The sequence below is a fragment of the Lissotriton vulgaris genome, chromosome 3_1, assembly GCF_964263255.1.
Source record: "Lissotriton vulgaris chromosome 3_1, aLisVul1.2, whole genome shotgun sequence".
NCBI lineage: Eukaryota > Metazoa > Chordata > Amphibia > Caudata > Salamandridae > Lissotriton > Lissotriton vulgaris.
The window spans coordinates 1,562,793,336-1,562,819,117 of NC_141689.1; positions in this window are offsets into that span (position 1 = coordinate 1,562,793,336).

Sequence of the window (25,782 nt, forward strand, 5' to 3'; positions counted from 1 at the left end):
CAGTGAAATAATCACTGAAAGGATTTAATTGATTACTACACTGCGCTATATATTTGTCTTTGCATGACTGTGAAAGCAGTTCAGAGCATGCAAGGGTCTTTGATTTTAACATCGGCTGCCACTGTGCTTCATCTTTTGCCTTAACAGTAATAAAGCACAGCGGCAGCTGAGATTCAAATTAAAAGTCCTTTCATGTACTGTGCTGCAGCTAGGGCAGCGCAACCTATGCCATCGGGTGCTAAGGCTGACTTCATGTGGGGGTGCCAATATAAGTATTGAAAACACCTGCTACTGCGTTCTTGGCCTCCAACAAATTTCTGGCTCAATAACAATGTCAAACTGGGTGATAATTGTACTTCTTGGAAACAGAGAGAGAGATCTGTGTATAATTTGTAAACTTACAATACAAAGGAAGTTTTTACTCACAGTAAGGTAGCACAGAGGGTCAATATGCCTGCTACAAAGAAGGTGCAGATTGTTGCTAGCTAGCTCTTTGAGTTAAAATCCTAATGTAGAACAGTGAGCAAGTAACTTATCAAAGAGCTGCATGAAAACTGCAAGGTATAGGCTGGCTGGCCTGGGCTGGACCATTATGATTTCCCCCAGTTGTTGCTAAATAGGTTCATTTGGGTATGAATCAATTCCTATTAGAATCCCACAACCATGTTGTTAGGAGTTAGAGGGGTTTAAAAAAATTCTATGTTTCTGTCTCCCCTGACCATGCACTCTTGAACTATCTTGCCTACCAGTATGGATGACTTGTGACTCCTATACCTACTTGTCCTCTGTCTTATGTAACATTTCACTGATTGATTGTCTTTGTGTAAATCTGTGTCATGTAAAGTGTTCTGACACCTTACGGTCCTGATTTTGAAGCTATTATTAATTGAAAGGTTGTAAACCGGTTTGCCAACAGCACACATGCAAAGTCTTTTCTTTCAGTGTTATTGTGTTCAAACCATAGTATGGGCTCTGAAGAAATAGGCTTAACGTCAATGAAACTGGGCGGGGGACGTCTCTCGGAAAAATGTGCGAGTTGCTTGGGGTTTAGTAGCTCACGACGATTTTCACTGGCCAGAAGTAGCTCTCACTACAGAAAAGGTTGGAGACCCCTGATGTAGGCATGCACAGAGCATTTCCCAGATCGTAGTGGTCAGGTGTAGGCGATTCACGGACTTCGGGATGTACCCGTGGGAGATCTTGGGTCCTGTGGTTCCCTGGGGTAGCCTTCCAATTGCACCAACAATGAGTGTCAGCGTCTGGGGTGCCGTGGCTTATCGGGCTTAGCGTGATGCCATCAATTGGGCCAATCTGGTGGCCCCATGGCGGCAGGTCTAATTTTCCTGAATCAGACAGCCTTAGCATATCTATCTCGCACTTGGGAGAGGGTTGAAAAGGACTCGGTACGCCTGGACGCCTGGGTAGAAGGGCGGGTCGACATGTCTGTGCCCGGGGTACACCCTGGCGCAGACATTCCAGAGCTTTCAATAGGAGGAAGCGAGTCTGTGAGGCCATTGGGCCACTGGAAAGAAATACCTAGTAACAAAAAATGGTGAGGCTTGCTAGGGCTTGATACTTACAGATTATAACCCAGGGGTGCATTTGGGGGGAGTCGTGCTTCTTAAAAAATGGCGTCCATTTGTCTACACCAGGCTGAAACCGTCGCAGAGAATATTCTTGCCTAGTTAGTGGTGTATAGGGACAGGGCATGACCTTGCAGTGAGTTGGTAGGGGGGCCTGATAGTCGGACTACAAAAAATATATGTGTGAATTTTAAGGACAGGGCATGACTTTTCAGTGTATGAGGGTAGGGGGGGGGGCAGATAGTCGGTCAACTATGCTGGCCTGCGGCGGTAAGGTCATGATTGGTGAGCAGTAAATTTAAGGTCCTTAGAGGGCTGCGCCATTCTTGAATGGGGTCGCCCAAGGGGAGGGACAAGTGGTCCCTCCTAGAACTCCAGGGGTTAGTACAGCCTGTTGGCTGCATGGGTGCGGGGAAGGGGGGAGTCACGCTTTCTCTAGGCTGGTTGGCCACCCCATTACCTGCACAATGACGCCAGTAAACGGCGCAGAGATGCAAGGGCCCCCTTTAATGGAGTTAATAGAGCGTACGGGGGTAACCGGGGGGCGGAAGTACCCTCACGGTAAACGAGCCCTCGGCGCATGCGCCTTCGACGGAAGGGCGTGGTTAATAGGGCGTACGGGGGTAATCAGGGGGGACGTACCCTCACGGTAAATGGGCCCTATGCGCATGTGCACTCCGACAGGAGGGAGTGGTTTAAGTGATAAGGATCTGACACCAGTTAGTGACCTTGCCGTAGGCCCAAATAGGATATGCAGAAAAATAATTAATGTGTGATTATTGATTCAAATATTAGGTTCGGATAGGAAATACTTTGTATTAGAAGTATGTTAAGGTTAGCCATTTGATACCTGTCTACATGAATTGTAATCTAATGTCAAGTACGTTTTCTGCATAAATAATTGTGTAAATATTGTTTATTTCTATTTTATTTGCTTTCATGTTTTAATAAATATGGCCGGGGGTTGTACGACCCCCTGCCTCCAAAGAAAATCCTCTCTCATGTCCAATTTAATAATTGATGGTGAAACACAAGGCGGGAGAGGGGGTTGGTCGGTGGTCCCTGGCCATAACCTTCCCGATGGCCCCCAGCTGTGCGCTTTACAAATGCTGGTATTTCATTTTAATTTCCCCAGTGTTCTTTCCGCTTCTCACCTGTGAACGGTAGTCCTCCGAGCCGGCATCACAGTGCAGGCCTGCCAGCGCCATTAAATCACACTTCATTCACACAACATTCTAGTCCACTCACGCACAGCTCGATCAGTGGGAGATGTGACATCATGTAGGGCTCACGTGCTGACATATGGAGACAGCTGAAGAAGACGTTACAGAGCACCAGCCCCCACTTCCTCGACATCTCGGCTTAGGGCCTGCTGACAGCTTGGAAATGCTCCTATCCCAGTACAACTACTGTGCACGCCTTGGAGGGAGACATGGCCTCCAGTGGAAGAAACTGTGATGGATGGTGAGTCACTATTGAAAGGTGTGAGTGCAGAGGCGGGCTCAGAGGTGGGTTTAATGCAGTGTGTCTGCAGTGCACACATTAAAAATGTTACCTCTTTAACCAGGGCTTCTGTGCTTTAAATATCTCACCCGTTATGTGTTCCAGTCCAAGAATACTACAGGCTCTGTTCATAAAAAATCTGGAAGTGGTTACTGACTTTCCTGGAATTTATAGAAGATTCTAGGACTGTCACAATTCCCCAGGAGTTGTTCTGGGATAATGATGTGCATTCCAGGTTACTCCCATGTGAAAGCATTTTAGCATGCCTACAAGTGCCATTTGAGTGCAATTAACTAACTGAATTGTAGTTCTTTTTAATGTATTTATTTCACCATAAAATATTTTTTTTTCCTGTGTACAAACCCCTTCCCTTACAGACCTGGGATTTTGGAGTGTTCCATCCCAGCTCTCACCCTGGACACATACTTCTTTCTGCCTTTCGCAAGAACACCTCTTCAGCCATATACACTATAGGAATGAGCACACACTGAGTTGGCGAATTCACACAAACTACACAACTTTGTCTGTTCTTTCCGACTGAGGTATGCATTCTTGTCCTGGAACAGTTGCAACACACATTTGGAGCATATTTGCTTGCACTTCGCAATATAGGTGTTAACCCTACCATAGTATAAATTCACGCTTTATAAACTAAAATATTATTTCACACTCGTAAATTCAGGTGTTCGTGCCCCTAAACTGAACTTGTGTTTGTGATTGCTCCGTCTGTGGTTGGAAGACAACATAATAAATTAACTATGAGTTCTTGGTTTTGGTGTGATGTAGTTTGTGTACTGTGTCCCATTCTTATATCAAACAAATGTATATCCTTCTGAGAGAGCAATATATCAGTGATAGAGTCTGTGTGCATGTCTGAGTGCATGTTTGTGAGTGTGTGTCTGTGAGTTAGTGAGTGTTTGTGTTACTCTTTGTGCGCGAGCATTACTGTCTGTGTCTTTGTGTGTGTGTGTTGATATGTGTGTGTTAGTATGCATGTGTATTTGCATGCACACCTGCCTAAGGTCACAAGTTTCAGCACACATTCAATATACTTTTGGGTGTAGCTACTGTCTAGGATAGTGTGAATGTGTTACTCTTTGTGTGAGCGCATGCTAGTGTGTGTGTGTGTGTTAGTATATGCATGTTAGTATGTGTGTGCATTTGAGTGCGCGCCTGTCTAAGGTCACAAGTCTCAGCACACATTCTGTATACCTCTGAGTTTATGTGAGTAGCTGCTGTCTAGGGTAGCACAAGTGTGTGTAGGTGTGTCTGTGTCAGAGCTAATGTGTTTCCTCCTGGAGAGTGACAGGTGTTTGCGTGGGAGGTCACCACGGTTACCCAGTCGGTCTTTGGCCTCTGACTGGGGCCTGAACAGGTCGAGCTGGTTTGTTGACAGCTCAGAGGCCGTTCTGCCCTTCTACCTGGCATATACGTTTAAAGTGTGTATTCAACTTAAATAAAGCTGCCAACGCCTCGCAATGACATTCTGTGAAGGATGGTGGGTCGCTGGTGGGAGTTACTTACACAGTGAAACCACTGCATGATCCCTTCTACGGTGCAACCATAAACCCAACAGGTCCTGTTTTAACATCCAATCAGTTTAATGACGATTATAGCTAGATATAGGCTACACATTTTTTAAATCTCTGTCCACTGCTGTTGTAAGCATGAGCGAATTTTGCGGATCTCGCGTTCGCGAATTTTGCGGATTTGCGGATTCGCAATCCGCAAAATCCGCGAATTCCCGCGAATTTGCGGATTTTTTTTTTTTTTGTGTTCGCCCGTGTTTCTGCCAGTTCGCGAGGGTTTTGTACACTTTCGCAAATTGCGAACTTACCTGTCGGGTCGCAAGTTTCGCGAACTTGTTGTTTCTACGTGTCCAGCCTGTTTGGGACACTCTTCTTCATCATTGCCACTCTCTGTCACCACTGCCACTCTCTGACTACTCATGCCACCCTCTGGCCCACCCATGCCACCCTCTGTTTCATCACCACACCCTCTGGTTGTCCAGTGTACATTATTTTCGGCAAAGCAAAGCACACCTTCCCTGCCTCAAGTGACCTGAATTAATTTGGGGCTGATTCATGTGTCACAGAATATTTTTTTAGCTGGCACCTGCTTCCTTAGTGCGCCCTGATTAGTGATCTTTTGCACTTGCTAAGTGCTTTCATTGTTGCAAAATTAGTTACAACACCTGCCCTGCCCCAACTGACAATAATGAATTAGGGGCTGATTAATGGATTTTAACTTCCAGCCTGGCTCCTGCTTGTCTCCCTTAGCTGTAATTCAGGACCTTTGTGGCATATGTGTAACTATTCTGAGGTTCAGAGCAGGGTCACATAATAGTTTCAACTGGCAACTGAACTCTGGAGGGGCCCCTCAGGAAGCACTCCAGGAAATGGCTACTAATGATGAGCCTGAACTTTTGAACCTGGTAAGTAGTTACTTTCAGTTTTGCTAAGATCGTATTTCTGCAATTTTGCACTTATTCGCGGGGCGCGAACTCACGCGAACAGTGCGAGCAGTGCGAGCAAAATCCGCTGCTCGCGGATTTGCGGATTTTGCGGGAAATTCGCAAATCTCGCGGATTGCGGATTTCCCGAAAATCCGCAAAATCCGCGAGCGGAACGGATTTTCCGCCCACGCCTATGCTGTTGGCACTGTGCATTGTGGTAAAGAAGTGCTTGATGCACCATACACATATCTATCCATTCAACTTTCACCTTGGGGGTGCCCAGGAGTGGACATCTCACAGGAAAGCCAGGAAGGGTTCCACATCTGTATGAATACAGCGCTATGAGACCTCTGGGTAGAAGGCGCTATATGTAAATACAAACACATTCACTCATCAATCCATGTCATATTTCCATTCATAAAGTTATCCATCCTTCCACAACACCATCTGTTCTTCTATCCAGTTCATCCATCCATCCACCCTTTCCTTCCTGCATCCGTCCATTCACCCTACAACCTCTTCCATCCACCCATAAACCACACATCCATTCATTCATCCATCAGCACGTTTCCCCATTCATCCATCCATCCTCCTCAAACACATTCATCCACTCACTCACACACCTACCCATCCATCAATTTGTCCATCCATCTCATCACCAGTCATACATACATACTTGCGTGCATGGGTACACCAATTCACCCATCCATAACTGGCAAATAACACTGATCGATTTCTGAAAAATTAATGTATAAAACGTTAAGGTATTCCATGTCAGCGATTTACACATGTTTTACTTAATCTTGCATTCCTAAAGAGTGCTTACTATTTCCAGGATGTTGTATTTCTGTATTTTTTGTGTAACATATTCCTCTTGTACAGTGCATACTTTGAACTGAGTAGCCTTCTGGCATTTTTAACTGCCACCATTGAGAGCTCTGGAGCAAAGGCTGAAGGCAGTGCGAATTTCTCACAGTGCCGGTCAGTGGGTCAAAAAGGTGTTCAGAATACTTTCTTGGTAATCCAGTCCATGGCCTCTCTGCTGAACAAACAGAGCAATAGTCCCTTATTCCTGTTGCACATGTGATTCTGTGCAACTGTGTGTGAAGGAGGTACACAGTTGACAAATATTGAGAAGGCAAAAGTAAATGAAAATACAGTATTTACAGGTGAGTAGGTGTGCTGTTTGTTTGGGGGTTGTGAAGTGATGTTCTCTGGTTATAATGAATAAGCAGCTATCTACATCATTATCATATGAAATCTCTTTATTGATGTCATAACTACACTTTCACAATTGCTTTATTAACCTTCTTGTTTTCTCAAATTTGCTTAAAAAATGCACCATTTGCCCACTCTTTTTTCAAAATTTTGCTGGAGGAGAGCCACCCCTCGAACCCCCTTTATGATTGTCAGGCTCACTCGCTACGCTCACTTACCACAGGACACTCATCCTGCACTTTTACGCCCCTTCACTTTCAAATGTACCAGCCCCACTGCTAACCAGTGTTATTAGATTGGAAGTGACTAGAGGCTGAATAGCCAAATTGTACCAAAAGTTATTTTATAGTGTTAATTGTGTGAACTATTTATTTTTATTTTTTGTATTTGTTTGTTAATTGTTATTACTTAATTATTTGTAAAATAATTATGTTAATTGTGTAATATTTTGCAATATTGGTGGCGACGTTTATAGGGGAATATAGTGGGAGGTACATTTTTTTGACAAATTAATTATTTATTTAATTAATGTTAATTATTTTGCAGGAGTGGCAATGCTAAATTATCCCCCTCTGCTATCCATGCTATCCAACACTTTCCCTACTGTTGCATTCACTGGAGTGGGAATAGTAATTTTTACCCTCCCGCTATCCAACACTTTCTCTACTGTTGCACTCACTGGAGTGGGAATAGTAATTTTTACCCACCCACTCTCCAACACTTTTCCTACTGTTGCACTCGCTGGAGTTGGAATAGTAATTTTTACCCACCCGCTATCCAACACTTTCTCTACTGTTGCACTCGCTGGAGTGGAAATAGTAATTTTTACATACCTGCTATCCAACACTCTCCCTACTGTTGCACTTGCTGGAGTGGGAATAGTAATTCTTACATACCTACTATCCTAAACTTTCCCTACTGTTGCACTCGCTGGAGTGGGAATAGTAATTTTTACATACCCGCTATTAAACACTTTTTCTACTGTTGCACTCGTTGGAGTGGGAATAGCAATTTTTACCCACCCGCTATCCAACACTTTCCCTATTGTTGCACTCAGTGGAGTGGGTATAGTAAATGATGATTCCCCTCCGCTATATAACACTTTCCCTCCTGTTGCATTTTCTGTAGTGGGAATAGTAATTTTATCCCTTACGCTATCCAACATTTCCCTAGTTTTATAGTTAATGTAGTGTAAAATATATTTTGTAAATAAATATTCATTTGAACATTTTAATTTTTATATATATATATATATATATATATATATATATATATATATATATATATATATATATTTTTTTTTTATATTCATATTCCAGGTGTATGCATATATATAGATAAGTATTTATAACTTTTGTTATGTTTCTAACATTTTATAATAAAATAAAATAATTATCGATTAATTATTAAGTTAATATATATATTTTTTAAATACATATGTATGTTTATTTTTTCATATTATTTTTATGATTTATCCGTTTTTAACATTTGTAAATAATTTTAACTATGTTTTTATTAATTATATTTATTATTTTTTATATATTATTTTTAACATATTTAAAAAATATATATTTTTACAACGATATTTAAATCAACGAAATTTTGGTTTCAATATTTTTGTACTTACCATTGTAGAGACAGGCTGTCGATATTCTGTTCATCGATATTCTAGACTCGATATTCCTGTAGCTCAATATTCTGTTTGTCGATATTGTGTCAGAGAGTGTTGAAGCAAAATAATTATATAAAGGGGCTCCACTTCTTTATCTAAGCAAGGCGGCATGAGCAATTGATAATTATATGCCTTTAATCTTAATAAAGAATTACGACAAAATAAATAGTTAGCAACTTGACTCCAGGGAATGAGAACAGGTATACCTAGTTCTTTATGTAGAATCTAGAGCCATCTAGCGAGAATTCCGTGTAAGTTGCATTATCATTAATATTAGAAACATGGCAGGCCTGCTTTATAAATCGAAAATCAGGAGCACAGGCCCTGCTAAACCACAGAGCCTGGGGCATGATGTCCCTCGGTTTCTCCCCCAACACCTCTCCCCTGATAATAGACCTTATGGGGGCGCCATTTTGCACACACTAACTGTAACACATCTGGGGCCGTATTACAGAAAGTGCCCCGGGGGGTGCAATGGGTGTTTGCACCAGCTTCGTACACCCCCAGGGGACTTTGGTATTACAGAAGGGGCCACATACACTTGTTCAGCCCCTTCTGTAATACCAATAGCGCTGGCGCATTTGAAGTGCCAGCGCTATCTGCAGGGGACATGTCCTCATTTGCCTCTGTCCCGATCCGTATTACAGATGAGGGCACAGAGCAAAGAAGCCCTCAAGAGGTCTCTCTAGCACTGTAGTCAGTCTTGAGTGGTGCCCACTTCCAAAACCAGAATCTTTGGGGCAGATTTTCAAAGAAGCCATGAGTGACAGGGAGGGAAAAGGAGAATAGATAGCTACAGATATGGGTCTCTCCTCCCCTTTCCCTAGCACCGTCGCTGCTTTCAGCTGTCATGCGTCAGGCACACACCTTAGCGCCATAGCGCTAAGGTGCGTACCAGAGCTAGCTTAGGTTTTGTGCAGGAAGGGTACCCCTTCTGTACAAAACACTATGCCTAGACAAGTTCAAACACTGCATGTGTGCTGGACAGTGTAGCACACATGCAAAGTAGGAAAAGAAAGGACTAATGAAAACATGTCTCCTGTTAACGCCTCCTTTCAGATGGCATTAACTTTTGGTGCAAAACTCTGGCTACATTAGTTTGTAGATAGGGTTTCACTCAAAAGGTAACGCTGGTTGCATGGAAATGTCCATGTACCACCCATGTAATGCCCCTTTGGCGCTAAGTAATGCAAAGCAATGCTTTGCGCTGCTTTGCGTTACTTGTAGGTAACTTGCCAACACAAAACAAGTTTTGCACTGGAAAGTAAATTGGCAAAAAGACATTTAGTGCTGGTTAACGTTACAGTTGGTATGCTAATCCAGTGCAAAATGTTTGATAATCTACCCCTTAGTATCTTAGCATTTATTGCTGTTACTCACTGAGTAACTTTTGTGGTCATCAACCCTTTCAGCCACTTAAGAAAATTAAAATAGTGTGGGATTCACAGGAAGCAGAAAGCACACAGCTTCAAAATGTTTCTGTAGGAAAGTGCCCCTTTTTGCATAGTTTCCCCCAACTTTGTGCTTGACATCGGATGGAACCTAACTTGATGTGCCCTGGGTCCTTGCCAATCAGGTTCCCAGGGCCTGTGTGCTTTCCAAAACCTGTACCTTTGTACCCACAATTTACACAGCTCTGGCCACAGGTAAGCCCCTTGTTCAAGGTAAAATGGGTACCAAGGGCACTGTGACCAGGGAAGGCCTCAAAGGGCTGCAGCACCTACTGTGCCACCCTTAGAAGCTCTGCACATTAACACCCACACACTGCCATTGCAGGCTGCGTGTTTTGGTGCTGAGAAAAGTGAAGAGCCCACATGGCACACATCCCTGTGTGCCAGACCTACAACCCACTGTCTGACGTCTAGGTAAGTTAATCCTCTAGCAGGGTGCCCTAGCCCTCAGGTGAGGGTACAGTGTCTAAGTCTATGTTTAGACATTGTAAGTGTAGTAAAGCCATAAAGAGTATATGGTCTGGGAGTTGGTCTGTATGAACTCCAAGGCTCCATAAGAGCTTTACTGAAACCTGGGGAGTTTGATAGCAAACGTCTCAGCACATTAAACCCACACTGATGTGTGGGTTTAATGTATGTGTTGTAAAATGCTTGCATTGTAAAATGTACTCAGAAGGCCTCTTAGAGATGCCCCCTAACAAACGACCAGTTCTGGTGTGGTTCCTGAATGGCTGCCGGCTATTTGCCACCACCAGACAGGTTTCTGGCCCCCGAGTAGAGAGCCTCCACTTTCTGGGTCTAGAGACAAAGCCCATCCTGGGCAGAGGTGTCATGCCTCCTCCCCCAGGACGGGCTGGGTCCACGAAGGGGAATCTTCAATGACCTGCTGCCTTTGGAAGCTGTCCCTGCATTTTGCTGCCCCCAGCAACAGGCTCCCACCAGCTCTGCCCCCACTTTGGGTGGGAGAATTGTTGGAAAAACAAAGCTAGGAAGAGAGGTGTGCCCAGCTTTGCCAACCCCACCCCTCCGGTGGATTGGATAGGCGTAGTGAAGCACACATCTCAATCCCCTCCATCTTGAAGATGAAGGGACTCAGCCAATTAGCGAGGGGTCATGCCCACTCCCACTAGAGGGTGCCATAATAGGGGTGTACCCAGCCCAAGGGAGACATTGGTCCCGACCTGAACACACCTTTAAACGCCTCAAAATCTAGTATTTAGGGGCAACCCTGAACCTTGTCTTCTCAGATTCAAGGACCAAAGAGACATGCTAACCAAGCAAAAAGAGGACACCTTCTGCTTTGGCCCTAGTCCTACCGGCCTGTCCCGACTCCGTCCTGCCTACAGCAATGAAACCATCATGTCCAGCAGTCCCCCAGAGCCTGGAGGACCTGCCCTGCACTTACCTTAAAGAATCCCTTGAGCACTGGATTTGCTCAAGCAAAGATTTCAAGACCAGAATCCGGAATCAGGCAATTCTGCGATTCTGCACCACTATGCACCCAACGCACACGTCCCGGATTCGAGTGGCCCAAAACCAGAAGAAGGTCTCCCCATCAATCCTGACCTGGAATCTGGTGATCCTCGATCTTCCTCAAACCCCAAGATGACACTTGCAGCTTCAACCTGAAGGGTCCCTCAGATCGCGACCAGAGCTGGTAAGAAAACCTGATACCAGAAGACACCACTACACCTGGTGCCCCACGGCTCGGATAACCCAAACAACGATGTCCAGGCATCCCCCAAGATCCAACTTACCTCTCCAGCCTGTAGTCACCTTCAGGAAGTCTCCTTGCCGGAGCCTGAAGCAACTTCACTGAACCAAAGGTCTCCATGGAAAAGCAGGTCTCAATGTCCTTTTTGCACCCTGCAACCGGCCGCCAAAGTGCCCCTGGTGGTGCAGCTCCTGTGCTGGTCATTGGTTCCTGCAGTGCTGACCTTAACTCCAGGAGCTTTTGTCCCACGCCCAAGTGGCCTGCTCTTTAGCAGTCCCTAACTGAAGGCCCAATTGGCTAACATTGGGTCCCAGCACTCTGCACCTGGCCCCCCTGTGCCGCTGGTGGTGCAACTCGAGTGCTTATTTAGACCTTGGAGAACCTTGGTCATAACCCCCAAAACTCCCACTCATAAGTCGTGTACTTACCTGGGAAACCACTAACACTTTTTCTCCCATAGGAACCCATGTTGAGAGATATTGGCCTAAAATGTTCTAAGTGTTGAACTGATGTTTGTATGGAGAAAAGAGAACTAAACTGAAAATTATAAAAAGTCTTACTTACCATGTATTGGAAGAACCCTAGGTGTGGTTTCTAGGTATACCAACCCCAGTGCTCGAAGTAATCCAGAAGTAACTAAAAACCATTCTGAAAGTAATTACTTTGTAATTCAAACGGCAATTTAAAGTGATATAAAACTGTAATACCTTAAAATCTATCCTTAATTGCATTTGTATGTAAAGGTTTACAATTGAAAGTATATTTTACCTACCTGTACCAACTCCTGCTTGGTTCAAGAAATAAGATACAAGTATATCTTTTTTTATAATTACCCAATGGGTTTGGATTCTGTCTCTGAGTGTGTGCAGGGCCGGCTCTAGGGCGGTGCAATCGCACCGGGTGTTGACTTGGGGTAGGGGCGTCATTTTTACAAGTATATTAGCATTTTAGAAGGACCTGTTGCAGCGTTCCTGGCCCCAAGCAATTTGCAGGCATCAATTAAAATGTCAAGATAACTCTGGTGATTAGAAAAATAGGTTGGGTAACCACAGAAGTGGGGCGCTCTGCAAATTCAGGGTATCTAGAGTAGCAATTCAATATGGTGCTCTGGGAAGAGGAAGTGGTTACCTACATCCACCAACAGTTATACAAAGTATAACATCAAACAAATAAAATGCCCTCCCGAGCACTCAGTATATCCAACAAAGACTAATCGTACAGTCATAAATGTTCCAAGTCTTAGATGGCGCACGCTTCAAATTCAAGTCCAAAATCAAATCCGGGAATATCTTCCAATTGTTATTTCTTTATTGTACAAGTTGATCCGATCATCAGCAAGTATCTTCACAGTAGTGCAGCCAACACGTTTTTCGTCATGATTATTAGATCATACATTGACTTCCTCAGGGCTGCAACCCAAATAATAATAACAACAACTTAGTAAAAGGGGATCCTACTTATCATAACACTCACCAGTTTGCCGAGTGTGTACAAAGATAGTAAAGTAAGTAGGCCCTATGGTGAACTAGAAAGTTACGAAAAGAAAAGAGGTTAAGAATAGTACTATCCACCAAAATCACCTAATGTGCAAAAGAAACCTTATATTCCAGGAGCATGCATGTTATAAGAGTTGGAATATGTTTCACCTATTTCAACATCATCCTCATGCTCCAAAGTAGTTCACTTAGTGTAGTTGGAACCAGATCTGTAATAATAATAAAATATCGAATACTCAAATGACAACCTCATATATATAGACCCTGCGCCAAGTCTCTAAACATCATGAGTACAATATTAGTTCCACTCGACAGTTTATCACCAATGCTCCATTTGTGTCAATAACTATCTGATATGTACATTGTGGTCAACATGTGTTCCTGTTAATGCCACCGTATAAAATAATAGGGTTTCAATGACCCAGTCCTGAGGCGGAAGCCGGGAGCTGGAGGTACTTGAACAAACATTGGCAAAACCGAGTTTTTAACCTATTGTGTGGTGTCACTGTTATACTTGCACTGTAACCCCTTTTAAAAAAACTGCCAACTACTTCTTGAAGCACACAGCGGTGCATACGCTGTAGCGCTATCCTCACTAACAAAGCGGCCGCCATTAGACCAGGCGCGCTCGCCTGACACGCCCACTAGAGGCCACGCCCCCCTGCCCTAGAAATGTGCATGCACAGGAAGCGCAGCGGACGAGCGCAGCGGGAGCGCCGTTTGCGCGCCGAAGGCGCGCCTAAGGCAAGCCCGTCTGCGCCCGTCCGCGACCAGCCGGGACCCAGGGCCACAAACCCTGGCCCCCTTCCTACCCAGAGCAGGACCTACAGCTCGACGGCCTTACGCAGCATAGGTAGGATTGTCACACCCCAGTGCCCCCATACATATGCTCCCACAGAACTCCCCGCCCGATGTTTGGGGTGTAAGCATTCCTTTCGCAAAACTCCGTCGGCCGAAGCACTAACGTACCGCATGTACGCATTAAACTGCCGCTCCTTACCAAAACACTGCACTCAGATTGCCATGCTGCTTGAGGAGAAAAAACCAGACGCAGTTTTCCTGACAGAAACATGGCTCTCCGCTCACTCTGAGCCAGACGTTGTCCAAGCACTACCCGTAGGCTACCATATCCTTAGATTGGATAGACCTGTGGGGAGAGGCGGAGGTCTGGCGATCATCCTGAAAAACCAGTACCAATGCCGCACTACAGCAGATACTATCCCTGACTGTGAGAGTGTAGCATTCTGCATAGAGTTCAGCGCAAATAGTTCCTTCTCAGGTACCCTGATCTATCGCCCCCCTGAGCCTGCAAAAAGGTTCCACAGATTCCTGCCAGAAATTATAGCGGAAAGAATTCTTTCGTCCACTAACCATACGATCCTAGGGGACCTGAATCTTCATTTCAATTCCCCTGCAGACCATACTGCTCAGGAACTACTAGAAGATCTGGAAGCCCTCCAACTTTCCCAACTGGTGGCAGCCCCGACCCATGAAAAAGGCAACTTACTTGACCCCATATTTAGTAATTGCCTGGATCTTACTGTCGATCAACCCATCCCCCTTCCATGGTCAGACCACTTTCTGGTCCCTTTTTCCTGGGTTACACATAAGACCCCCCAAGCACCTCCCCAAGTCACCATCAGGAGGAACTGGTCTAAACTCCCTTTGGAATCTTGGCTGCATAAACTGGACTCCACCCGCCCCTCACCCTGCCTAGACCCTAATGTGGCAAACGACAACTACGCAAGCTGGATCACCCACTCACTAGATTCAACTCTCCCGCTTCACAGATCTTTCTCAAAGAGACTACAGAAATCTGCCCCCTGGTTTTCCGACTCTCTCAGACAGCTAAAACGCATTTGCAGACAACGCGAGAGAGCCTGGCGTTTAGATTTCCTCCCAGATAAAAAGACCTCCTACAAAGAGGCGATCAAAGCCTATAAAGAAGGGATCAGATCGGCCCAGGCAACTCATTTCTCTGAGAAAATACTAGGAGCAAAATCAAAACCTAAGGAAATCTTCCAAATTATAAAACAATGCTCTAGTGCCAACACGGCCCCCCCCCCTAACAAAACCCAGGAGCAATGCAACGAGCTTGCAGATTTCTTTCATGACAAAGTTTTAAAAATGTATTCTACCTTCCCATCCGCAGCCACACCCCCGGAGGCGAGCAAACCACTCCCCCCCAGACCACCTCCTCACCCAGACCAGCCTTCCCTGGAGCATTTCCTCCCGCTTGACCTCGACACTTTAAGTAAAGTGGCCCGCTTGGTCAACTCGGGCTCCCCCCGTGATCCTGCTCCTCCAGACGTCCTGATGCAGGCAAGTAAAGCCACCCTGCCTGTAATCCTGGATCTCCTAAACACGTCCATTTCCACCTGCTCTGTCCCCACAGCCTGGAAGCAGGCCATGGTACGGGCGTTGCTAAAGAAACCCAGCCTAGACCCAAACGACTTTTCCAGCTACCGCCCCATCTCACTTCTCCCTTGGGCGAGCAAGGTGTTAGAGAAGCACATAAACGCACAGCTGGTTCAGTTCCTGGAGGACCACTCGCTACTACACACATCCCAGACAGGCTTTAGACCACAGCACGGTACAGAAACCGCCTTATTAGCAGTCACCGAAGAAACGAGAAGGATACTTGATCAGGGAGGTTCAGTGGCAGTGATCCTCCTTGATCTAAGTGCCGCCTTCGATACGGTCAGCTATTCCACCTTGCTGGACCGTCTCCATAACATCGGAGTTTCAGGTGACGCTCTAAGGTGGTTTGCCTCCTTTCTGTCTGGGAGGTCGTTTCAGATCTTCGACGGTGTGACAGTATCCACTAGCAAACCCCTGAGCTGCGGAGTACCACAGGGCTCCTCCCTGAGCCCTGAACTGTTCAACGTATACATGAGGCCGCTGGCGAGTGTTGTCGAACCGTATGGCATTAAAATCGTGTCATACGCCGACGACACCCAGCTTGTGGTCTCATTGGCTACCGAGAACAGCAGGCATTCCCCAGCCGACCTGTTAAAATGTCTAGAGGACGTTAAGGGTTGGATGACCAACTCCTCCCTTAAACTAAACGGAGAAAAGACGGAGCTCATGCTCCTAGGCCCATCCTCCCCGGTGCCGTTCACCTCCTTGTGGCCCAATGCACTGGGCTCCCCCCCCATCCCCAAGGAAAGCGTGAAGAGCCTGGGAGTATGGCTGGATAACAAACTCTCCTTCTCCACTCAGGCCACAAAATTATCTGCCACATGCTTTGGCCTACTTAGAATCCTGAGGAAGGTTCTTCCGGTACTGCCACTAGAGGCAAAAAAGGTGGCGATTCAAGGTCTTATCCAGTCCCGTCTGGACTCTAACAATGCCCTATACGTGGGGGCACCTGAGTTTACCCTCCGAAAACTACAGGTTGTCCAAAACTGTGCAGCGCGTGCTTTGATGGAAATCCCGCGCACTCAGTCTGCCAGTCCTGCTCTAAAAAATCTCCACTGGTTGCCAGTGAGGCAGAGAGTGGCCTTTAAAGTATTGTGCTTGGCGCATCGCACCTTCTGGAAAACAGGCCCAGCGATCAACAGTAATCTTGTCACCCCCTACCATCCCAATAGGAACCTGCGATCGACGGAGGCTTTCCTTGCCGTTGTTCCCAGAGTAAAACGAACCAGGGCCGGGGGAAGACTGTTCTCGCTGAACACCGCCAGGCTCTGGAATGATCTTCCCCTTTCACTCCGGTCCAACTCAGATCTCCTCTCATTCCGAAAAAACCTAAAAACACTTTTGTTTGTCAAAACCTATGCACCTTAGCTCCCCTTCCGTCACTTTTTCTGGTCAGCTCAGCGCTTGGACGCCTACGGGCAGCAATCGCGCTCAATAAATACCGTTACAATTACAATTACAATTACAATTACAATGAGTCAAACGAAACCTATTCAATTAAACACTTTACTATCAATTCTGATGTTCCATTATTATATCAAATCTCATCCTACTCACCCCCATTCCTTCTACTTGTCCACTCCCCTAGAGTTTCCAATGATTTCACCATACAATGGAGTCTGTAATCCACATGCATATCATATAAACGTATAATATAGGACGAGATATAATCAAAAGTGTAAACTCAACTGATATTACCAAGACTATTCTATTAGTTCCCATAGTCCTGTAATTCAAAATAAGAGACTCACCAGGTCATTTACTGCTTCTCTGTTCTTTATATATTTTCAGTAAGATCATCCAAAGCCTTTGGATTCTATATAATAATGTAAAGGCTCTTTCAGTGGTAGTTCAAATCCGTATTCTACAAAGTATAATAATATAAGCTATAACAACCGCTACCAAAGTAATACCAAAACAGTTTTAGGTATTAGATCAGGTTACTAAAAATCATCACTCACCGAGAACCCACGCAAGTTTCTCCGCGATTTGGTTCGGCGTCTAGCATGGGCGACATCTTGAACTTACTATTTATACATATAAAAGTTCAGCGCCATCTTGTAGTGTGCAAATAATACTCCGAAATGCCTGGTGAGGTTATCTAATTCCTGGTACATATCACCTTTCTCAATTGCATATATTTTAATGATCATCGTTCTATTTATTTCATAGGATGAACAACTCGTTCACGAAAAAGATCGCGTAACGAGTTTCTGTCAATTATGTCAATACCGATATATCAAGCTAACTCAGATCATGAACTCGCACTGACATGGATCCCTTCGTACGATTCATATATCGTAAGTCGTGCTATGTGCTCGCAGTCACAAATTCGCCTCATCAAATTACTCTACCGTCAATCAGGTAATCAGTTACTTCCAACTTCTAAATTCAAGCGCCATCTTGTAAGATGCAATGCTTCTTCCCCTTGTAACTAATTTCAAATACATATTTAATGGCAATGCCATCGAACTTCTAAAATCGAACGCATATGTAATTTCGGGTTTACATATTTCCATGCAAATGCGAGGGATATTCTGTAACAGTAACATGCAAGTGCGAAAGAAAGGAAAGAATAGGCTTGAGATTACTGAGAAATTGTGTCAACATCATACGTGAATATAAGGTGATGTTTCGGTGTTCCTAGCTGCGTGAAAATGATTATTGTTAGAGTGTGATTCTGTGGTGAGATAAAATGATATCACATTTACTGACATAGTACCCAAAATGATCATTGTGAAGGCAGTATTCAGAGCGAACATCACTGAAATTTATAGTGAAAATGATTTACATCATCAAAATGTGTACAAGTTGTTCGTGATATCAAAATACTTATAAATTATAACTAATTAGAGAAACAGTACATAGTCTATATGAAAAGAACACAATATAAAACATTCTTACTTGGACAGTATATATATACACATGTACATTATTCCTGGCCCAGGAAGAATTGGTACTCATTATCAGTATTCATCCCGTCCTCAACCGCTCGTAGTTTCATTAGCCAGATCACTTCTCTCCGTCTGAGTTTAAGAGTTCTATTACCCCCTCTTGGGTCCTGTGTTGCATTATCAATGCGATAATAACTGAATTTATGTTGATCCATTTTGTCAAAATTCTGTACTGAGTGAGCTGCAATGGGGTACCTGGTATCGCAATTTTCCAAGCCCTAAAGTGTTCCACCATTCTGTCACTTGGCTTGGAAAAATGGGGATACCAGGTACCCCATTCAGTACATGTGTATATATATACTGTCCAAGTAAGAATGTTTATATTGTGTTCTTTTGATATAGACTATGTACTGTTTCTCTAATTAGTTATAATTTATAAGTATTTTGATATCATGAACAACTTGTACACATTTTGATGATGTAAATAATTTTCACTATGAATTTCAGTGATGTTCATTTTCACGCAGCTAGGAACACCGAAACATCACCTTATATTCATGTATGATGTTGACACAATTTCTTGGTAATCTCAAGCCTATTCTTTCCTTTCTTTCGCACTTGCATGTTACTGTTACAGAATATCCCTCGCATTTGCATGGAAATATGTAAACCCGAAATTAGATATGCCTTCGATTTTAGAAGTTCGATGGCATTGCCTTTAAATATGTATTTGAAATGAGTTACAAGGGGAAGAAGCATTGCATCTTACAAGATGGCGCTTGAATTTAGAAGTTGGAAGTAACTGATTACCTGATTGACGGTAGAGGAATTTGATGAGGCGAATTTGTGACTGCGAGCACATAGCACGACTTACGATATATGAATCTTACGAAGGGATCCATGTCAGTGCGAGCTCATGGTCTGAGTTAGCTTGATATATCGGTATTGACATAATTGACAGAAACTCGTTACGGGATCTTTTTCGTGAACGAGTTGTTCATCCTATGGAATAAATAGAACGACAATCATTAAAATATATGCAATTGAGAAAGGTGATATGTACCAGGAGTTAGATAACCTCACCAGGCATTTCGGAGTATTATTGGCACACTACAAGATGGCGCTGAACTTTTATATGTATAAATAGTAAGTTCAAGATGTCGCCCATGCTAGACGCCGAATCAAATCGCGGAGATACTTGCGTGGGTTCTCGGTGAGTGATGATTTTTAGTAACCTGATCTAATACCTAAAATTGTTTTGGTATTACTTTGGTAGCGGTTGTTATAGCTTATATTATTATACTTTGTAGAATACGGATTTGAACTGCCACTGAAAGAGCCTTTACATTGTTATATAGAATCCAAAGGCTTTGGATGATCTTACTGAAAATATATAAAGAACAGACAAGCAGTAAATGACCTGGTGAGTCTCTTATTTTGAATTACAGGACTATGGGAACTAATAGAATAGTCTTGGTAATATCAGTTGAGTTTACACTTTTGATTATATCTCGTCCTATATTATACGTTTATAGAATACGCATGTGGATTACAGTCTCCATTGTATGGTGAAAACATTGGAAACTCTAGGGGAGTGGACAAGTAGAAGGAAAGGGGGTGAGTAGGATGAGATTTGATATAATAATGGAACATCAGAATTGATAGTAAAGTGTTTAATTGAATAGGTTTCGTTTGACTCATTGAAACCCTATTATTTTATATGGTGGCATTAACAGGAACACATGTTGACCACAATGTACATATCAGATAGTTATTGACACAAATTGAGCATTGGTGATAAACTGTCGAGTGGAACTAATATTGTACTCATGATGTTTAGAAACTTGGCGCAGGGTCTATATATATGAGGTTGTCATTTGAGTATTCAATATTTTATTATTATTACAGATCTGGTTCCAACTACCCTAAGGGAACTACTTTGGAGCATGAGGATGATGTTGAAATAGGTGAAACATATTCCAACTCTTATAACATGCATGCTCCTGGAATATAAGGTTTCTTTTGCACATTAGGTGATTTTGGTGGATAGTACTATTCTTAACCTCTTTTTTTTTCGTAACTTTCTAGTTCACAATAGGGCCCACTTACTCTACTTTCTTTGTACACACTCGGCAAACTGGTGAGTGTTATGATAAGTAGGATCCCCTTTTACTAAGTTGTTGTTATTATTATTTGGGTTGCAGCCCTGAGAAAGTCAATGTATGATCTGAAAATCATGACGAAACACGTGTTGGCTGCACTACTGTGAAGAAACTTGCTGATGATCGGATCAACTTGTACAATAAAGAAATAACAATTGGAAGATAATCCCGGATTTGATTTTGGACTTGAATTTGGAGCGTGTGCCATCTAAGACTTGGAACATTTATGACTGTACGATTAGTCTTTGTTGGATATATTGAGTGCTCAGGTGGGCATTTTGTAACTCTGGTGATTAATTGTCTTCCTGGAAAGAGACCGGAGGTTTGTCAAGTGAAGTTTTGACTCATCTAAGGTAGCGCAGAGGGTTAAAATGCCTGCTGCTAAGAACATGTACCATGCAGATAAATAACTGCATATAATGTAAATAGGTCAGTGGGTTACTGCTTCTGTAAGAGAGCTCCTTTTGTTACTTGTCCCTTAGACGTCAAAATCCTAATATACAACATTGAGGTATTAACTGTCATCGAGGAGCTGCATGCAAACTGCAAGGTATATGTTAGAGCTATGTGTTTTTTTGCCCAGTCTTTCATCATTCTAATCTTGTGAAAAAGGTTCGTTTGGGTAGAAAACAATTCTTATTATCAAAGATATTCCCTAACAATGTTACGTTTTAAATTATCAATTTGTTCTTTTCCAGAATAAGGAAAACTATATTGCCTACCAGTATCGATGACATGTCACTCCTACACTACACCTTGTAGTCCTGTCTGATGTAACATTTTCTATACACTGATTTACACACGCATGATTCATTGGCTCTTTGTAATGTGTGTGTGATGTAAAGTGCTCTGACACCTCACACTGGTGTGAGCGATGGTATAAAACTAATTGAATCTGAGAGACAGTAGTTATGGACACTTGAGGGGCACTGTTAAAGGGTGCTAGTGTGGGAATCCATAGCAGAAGGGGTAATTGGAGGGGCGCCAACAGACATTGTCGCACAGGGCGCCACCAGTGCTAAAGTCGTCCCTGAGTGTGTGCCATCAGTCTTGATTGAGTGAATACAATAAATGCTTAACACATCCTCTGGAGAAGCCTAGCTGCTCGTCCACACTACCACAAAGAGAGCTGTTAGTACTTACCTAATTTAGCCTCTGCTTTACCTCTGGGGACTCCCTGGACTCTGTACGCTATAGCTCACTTTGGTATAGTACATACATAGCCATCTCCCTCCAGCTTCCAATGATGGTTTTACACCTTGAGTGTGTCAATCGTCTGGATTACTGCATGTGCACGGGCATATCCCAGGAACACCTCGGATTTTGCAGCGCTAACCATAGAGCTTGAGACTAAGCCTGTGGAGTAAAGACTATGGGAGCAGGTGTGTCTGCAATGGCAAATGGCTGGCCAAAAGCATTCACAGAGGCTACAATACAAGCAGAAGGGGAAATCAACGTCTTGGAGGCCAGCATGGGTCCTCCTGAAAACCCCCGCCCTGTCTGCCATGACCTTCTGCAGGACCCTGAAAACTAACAGGATCAGCATGAGACCAGACAGAAGGCCCCTGGGCCATAGAATAGCAAGAGAATTGAGGGTGGAGAGAAGAAGAGGTATGTGAAGAACAGTTCCAAATACAAATGGCTGAACTGGTACAAAAGAGCATGATAATGACAGGACTCTGGCAGTGGGACACAGAGGAGGAGAGGACCATGCTCAAATGATCATCATGCTTATTTACCCTCTCCAGCAGACAGATAGGCACAACAGCCAGGAAAATTAGCTCTATTCAGTTCCAATTGGTCTAAGCTAGAGACACGAGCTTGGGAAACCCAGTGCCCCTCTATGGTTGGCATACGCAAAAGCCAATTGGTTTTTGGTATAAACATAAAATGCCTAACCACGAAAGAGAATGGCAAAAGACAGGGCACCACAATTGATGGCAGCAATTTCTTTCCAGTCAAAATGCCCTGAAAAGAGGGTTCCTCAAGGCCACCCCCACCCTCAGGCACTGGCATCCACAGCCACTGACATCTGAGATCAGTATCAGTGGAAGAGGTGCAAGAAAGGTGCCCCTATCCAACAGTTCATGAACCAACCACCACTGAAATTCCCTGCAAATCTGTAGAGTAACAGGAATCAGTGCCACTCAGGACTTCGAAAGGCTGAAGAAACAATGGATAAGGAATTGGATGTCCAGATGAACAAAAATCGCCTGAATCCAGGTTGCATCTTACTGTGATCCCAATCCCTTGCCGATGGCAGGAAAGTGTCCAGCAAGGCTGTCAGGCAGGACACCAGCTTCGACATCAATTGAGGAGAAAAAACACTTAGCCCAAGTTCATGCAAAAGACCGCCTCTGCTCAACTGGCTGTCCTGGAAGATTTTACCAACATTTTCAATGAGGTACCGATTTTTGCGTATCAAAGAGCAAAAAATGTAGGTGAGATACTTAAACCGAGAGAATAAAAATCTGAAGAAACTTATCGGCGGACTGTACCCTGTCACAACTGTAGTCACTGTAACAGCATTATTAAAGGCACCTCTATAAATCACCCGAGTAAAAGTTATAGGATCAAATTGAAAGTGTCGGCAACATGTGATTCCATGAATGTCATTTACTTACTTAAATGTCCCTGTGGACAAGGATACGTAGGAAAAACTGAACGCAAAATAAAAATCAGGCTGAATGAACACAAGTCTAACATTTGCAACAAGATGATGAAATCCACAGTAGCTAGTCATTTTAGTGAAGCTTCTCACAATGTTAGCCAATTAAGATACACCATACTGGAAATTGTTACAAAAAGAGAAGGTGTGGATAGTAGCAAAAATCTGTTGCAGAGAGAGAATTACTGGATTTACAAACTGGAAACTCTTAAACCTATTGGAATGAACGATAGGGTGGAACATAGTTGTTATTTATAATCATAAAATGTTATTTTGAATCCTGTATGCCTTCACTGTTTTCCCTGTATAGATTCAACATAGCGTGGAGATAAGCTGTACACACTGCCTTGGTTACCCATGTGATGTTTTGCTGAATTTTGATTCATTGTAACAGTTATATGTTATTAGATACATGTACTACTTGGTGAACATTATATTTTTCTCACCCATTTTCTTTGCGCATATCGATGTTGCCCCTATAGTACACCCTTGGATCACTTCATCGTTTGTTTTGACACAAATCAAGCTTTAGTCCATTTTCAATTTTTCATGCGCCGAGTTACCCGTTTCAAAAGGGCCGCCACACTTTTATAGCGTTGTCCTTTCACCATTACGATGATTGATGGCGTCTGACAAGAACGCTAGGAGCTGCCAGCTCATTTTTGCATGTGAGTACTTGATTGTTTGGAGCTAGTACCTCCTCGAGGCACGCTGTGACGGTGCACGGCTAAAATATAACCCTCTTTCTAACATTGGTTAGACACTGGGACTTTTAGGCTCACGTCATGTTGTTTCCAGCACTTGATATATGTTCATGGATAACGCGCTGAAGAGACTATTGTTTCGGAATCCTTTGGATAAACACGGTGCATCACTTTCTCCATATCACCTTATAACGAACTCGGTTCACTTTTTTTAATAAACACGGCTCATTTTTGTTTCGATACCGGGAACTGCTTTGAGTTTAGGCCCCAATTGTTATATTATTTATACTAGTACTGTGATCGAAACGGCAACCGGAGTCACATGGGCACTTGGCACTCGGTGTAGAAGTCGTCATTTCACCACACAATTATAAATAGATATCTTCGTGTAGTGTCAGCGCTCTAGCCGCGCCAGCGTGCGTGTGACGCAACACGCACACGGCCAGAGCGCGCACTGGTGCGCATGCGCGAACAGCGTTTCGCGCCTTGGCAGAGCGACTCGGAGCATGATCATAGTAAGACGCCCGGCGCTCTTCTCATAGTGCTTGTACTTAAATAAACACATCTTGCAACCTCCCCCCAGCAGTCAGTGTGATTATTTAAGGGAACGTAAGACACCACAGTGGCGACGAGGAGTGGGATCTTTCCCCACAAAGGAATAGAACAGCAGTGGAGAGACGAAGGAACCCGGTACACACCAACTGATACCAACCACCTGCAGAAGAGGAGGGAAGGCGCAAGATCGCCGCAGGACGCACAAGAAGAGTGTGGCAGAGGCGCAGAAACCCAGATAAGTACACCACGTACCCAGGAAGCAAGTGACGCAACAACCTACGCAGAAACACAGTAGGAAGACGGCAGTGTCCCCTCAAAGGCCCTGGCGGAAAAGAGAGACCACGTGGGAAGGGGAAGTGGAGAACTAAGCCCCAACACGTCGCAAGCAGGGAGCGCCAGCGCACCGGGTAGCCCCAGGAATCAGGGAAGGAACGACAGCGCGCCCGGCAACCCCAGGAATCAGGAGGGTGAGCCAGAAAGACAGGCCAGAATGAGTAACCAGGCGTCCTCACTCACGGCACCGATCTCGTTTCTACCCAAGCCAGGTGAACCCCAGATGAAATGGAAAGACTGGAGGGAATACTTCAAGAACTACCTAGAAGCCCTAGAAGACGAATCCAGTGACAAATTCACCCCCGCAAGAAGGAAACGAATACTACTGCACAACCTGGGCCCGGAAGGTATAAGGGTGTTCACGAACATAGCAACGACGCCTCAACAAGCAGCCAATGCGGACGTCTTCAAACAAGCCCTAGAAGACCTAGACGCCCACTACCGCCCAGCGGTATGTGTCTCCATTGATCGGTTCAACTTTCAACAGAGGAAGCAAGGGGAAGAAGAATCGGTTGACGACTATGTGGCAGCCCTGAGGAGACTAGCAGTCACGTGCAAGTACGGGTCGCTGGAAGAAGACTTTATCAAAGACCAGATTGTAATGCACACCACCAATAAGAATGTACAAGACAAACTGTGGGCTCACGGTGAAGCAACGTTAAAGGAAGTAATAGCGATGGTGAAGAAAGCCGAACTTTCTAAACGATGTGCTGAAGCCGCAAAAAAGGAGAGTGCGCAAAAAATCATGGTCAACAAAGTAGATGACGCTGAGCCATCGGGAGGACACAAGATGGCGCCTGGAGACAGCAGAGGAACCAACAAATGGGCGGGAAGACCCGGACAAGCAGAGAAGCAGTCCTCGTACACCAAGTCCACGTGCTACAGATGTGGGAGAGCGAACCACGCAGCCCAAGACAAACGCTGCCTGGCGTTTCGCGCAAAGTGCATGTTCT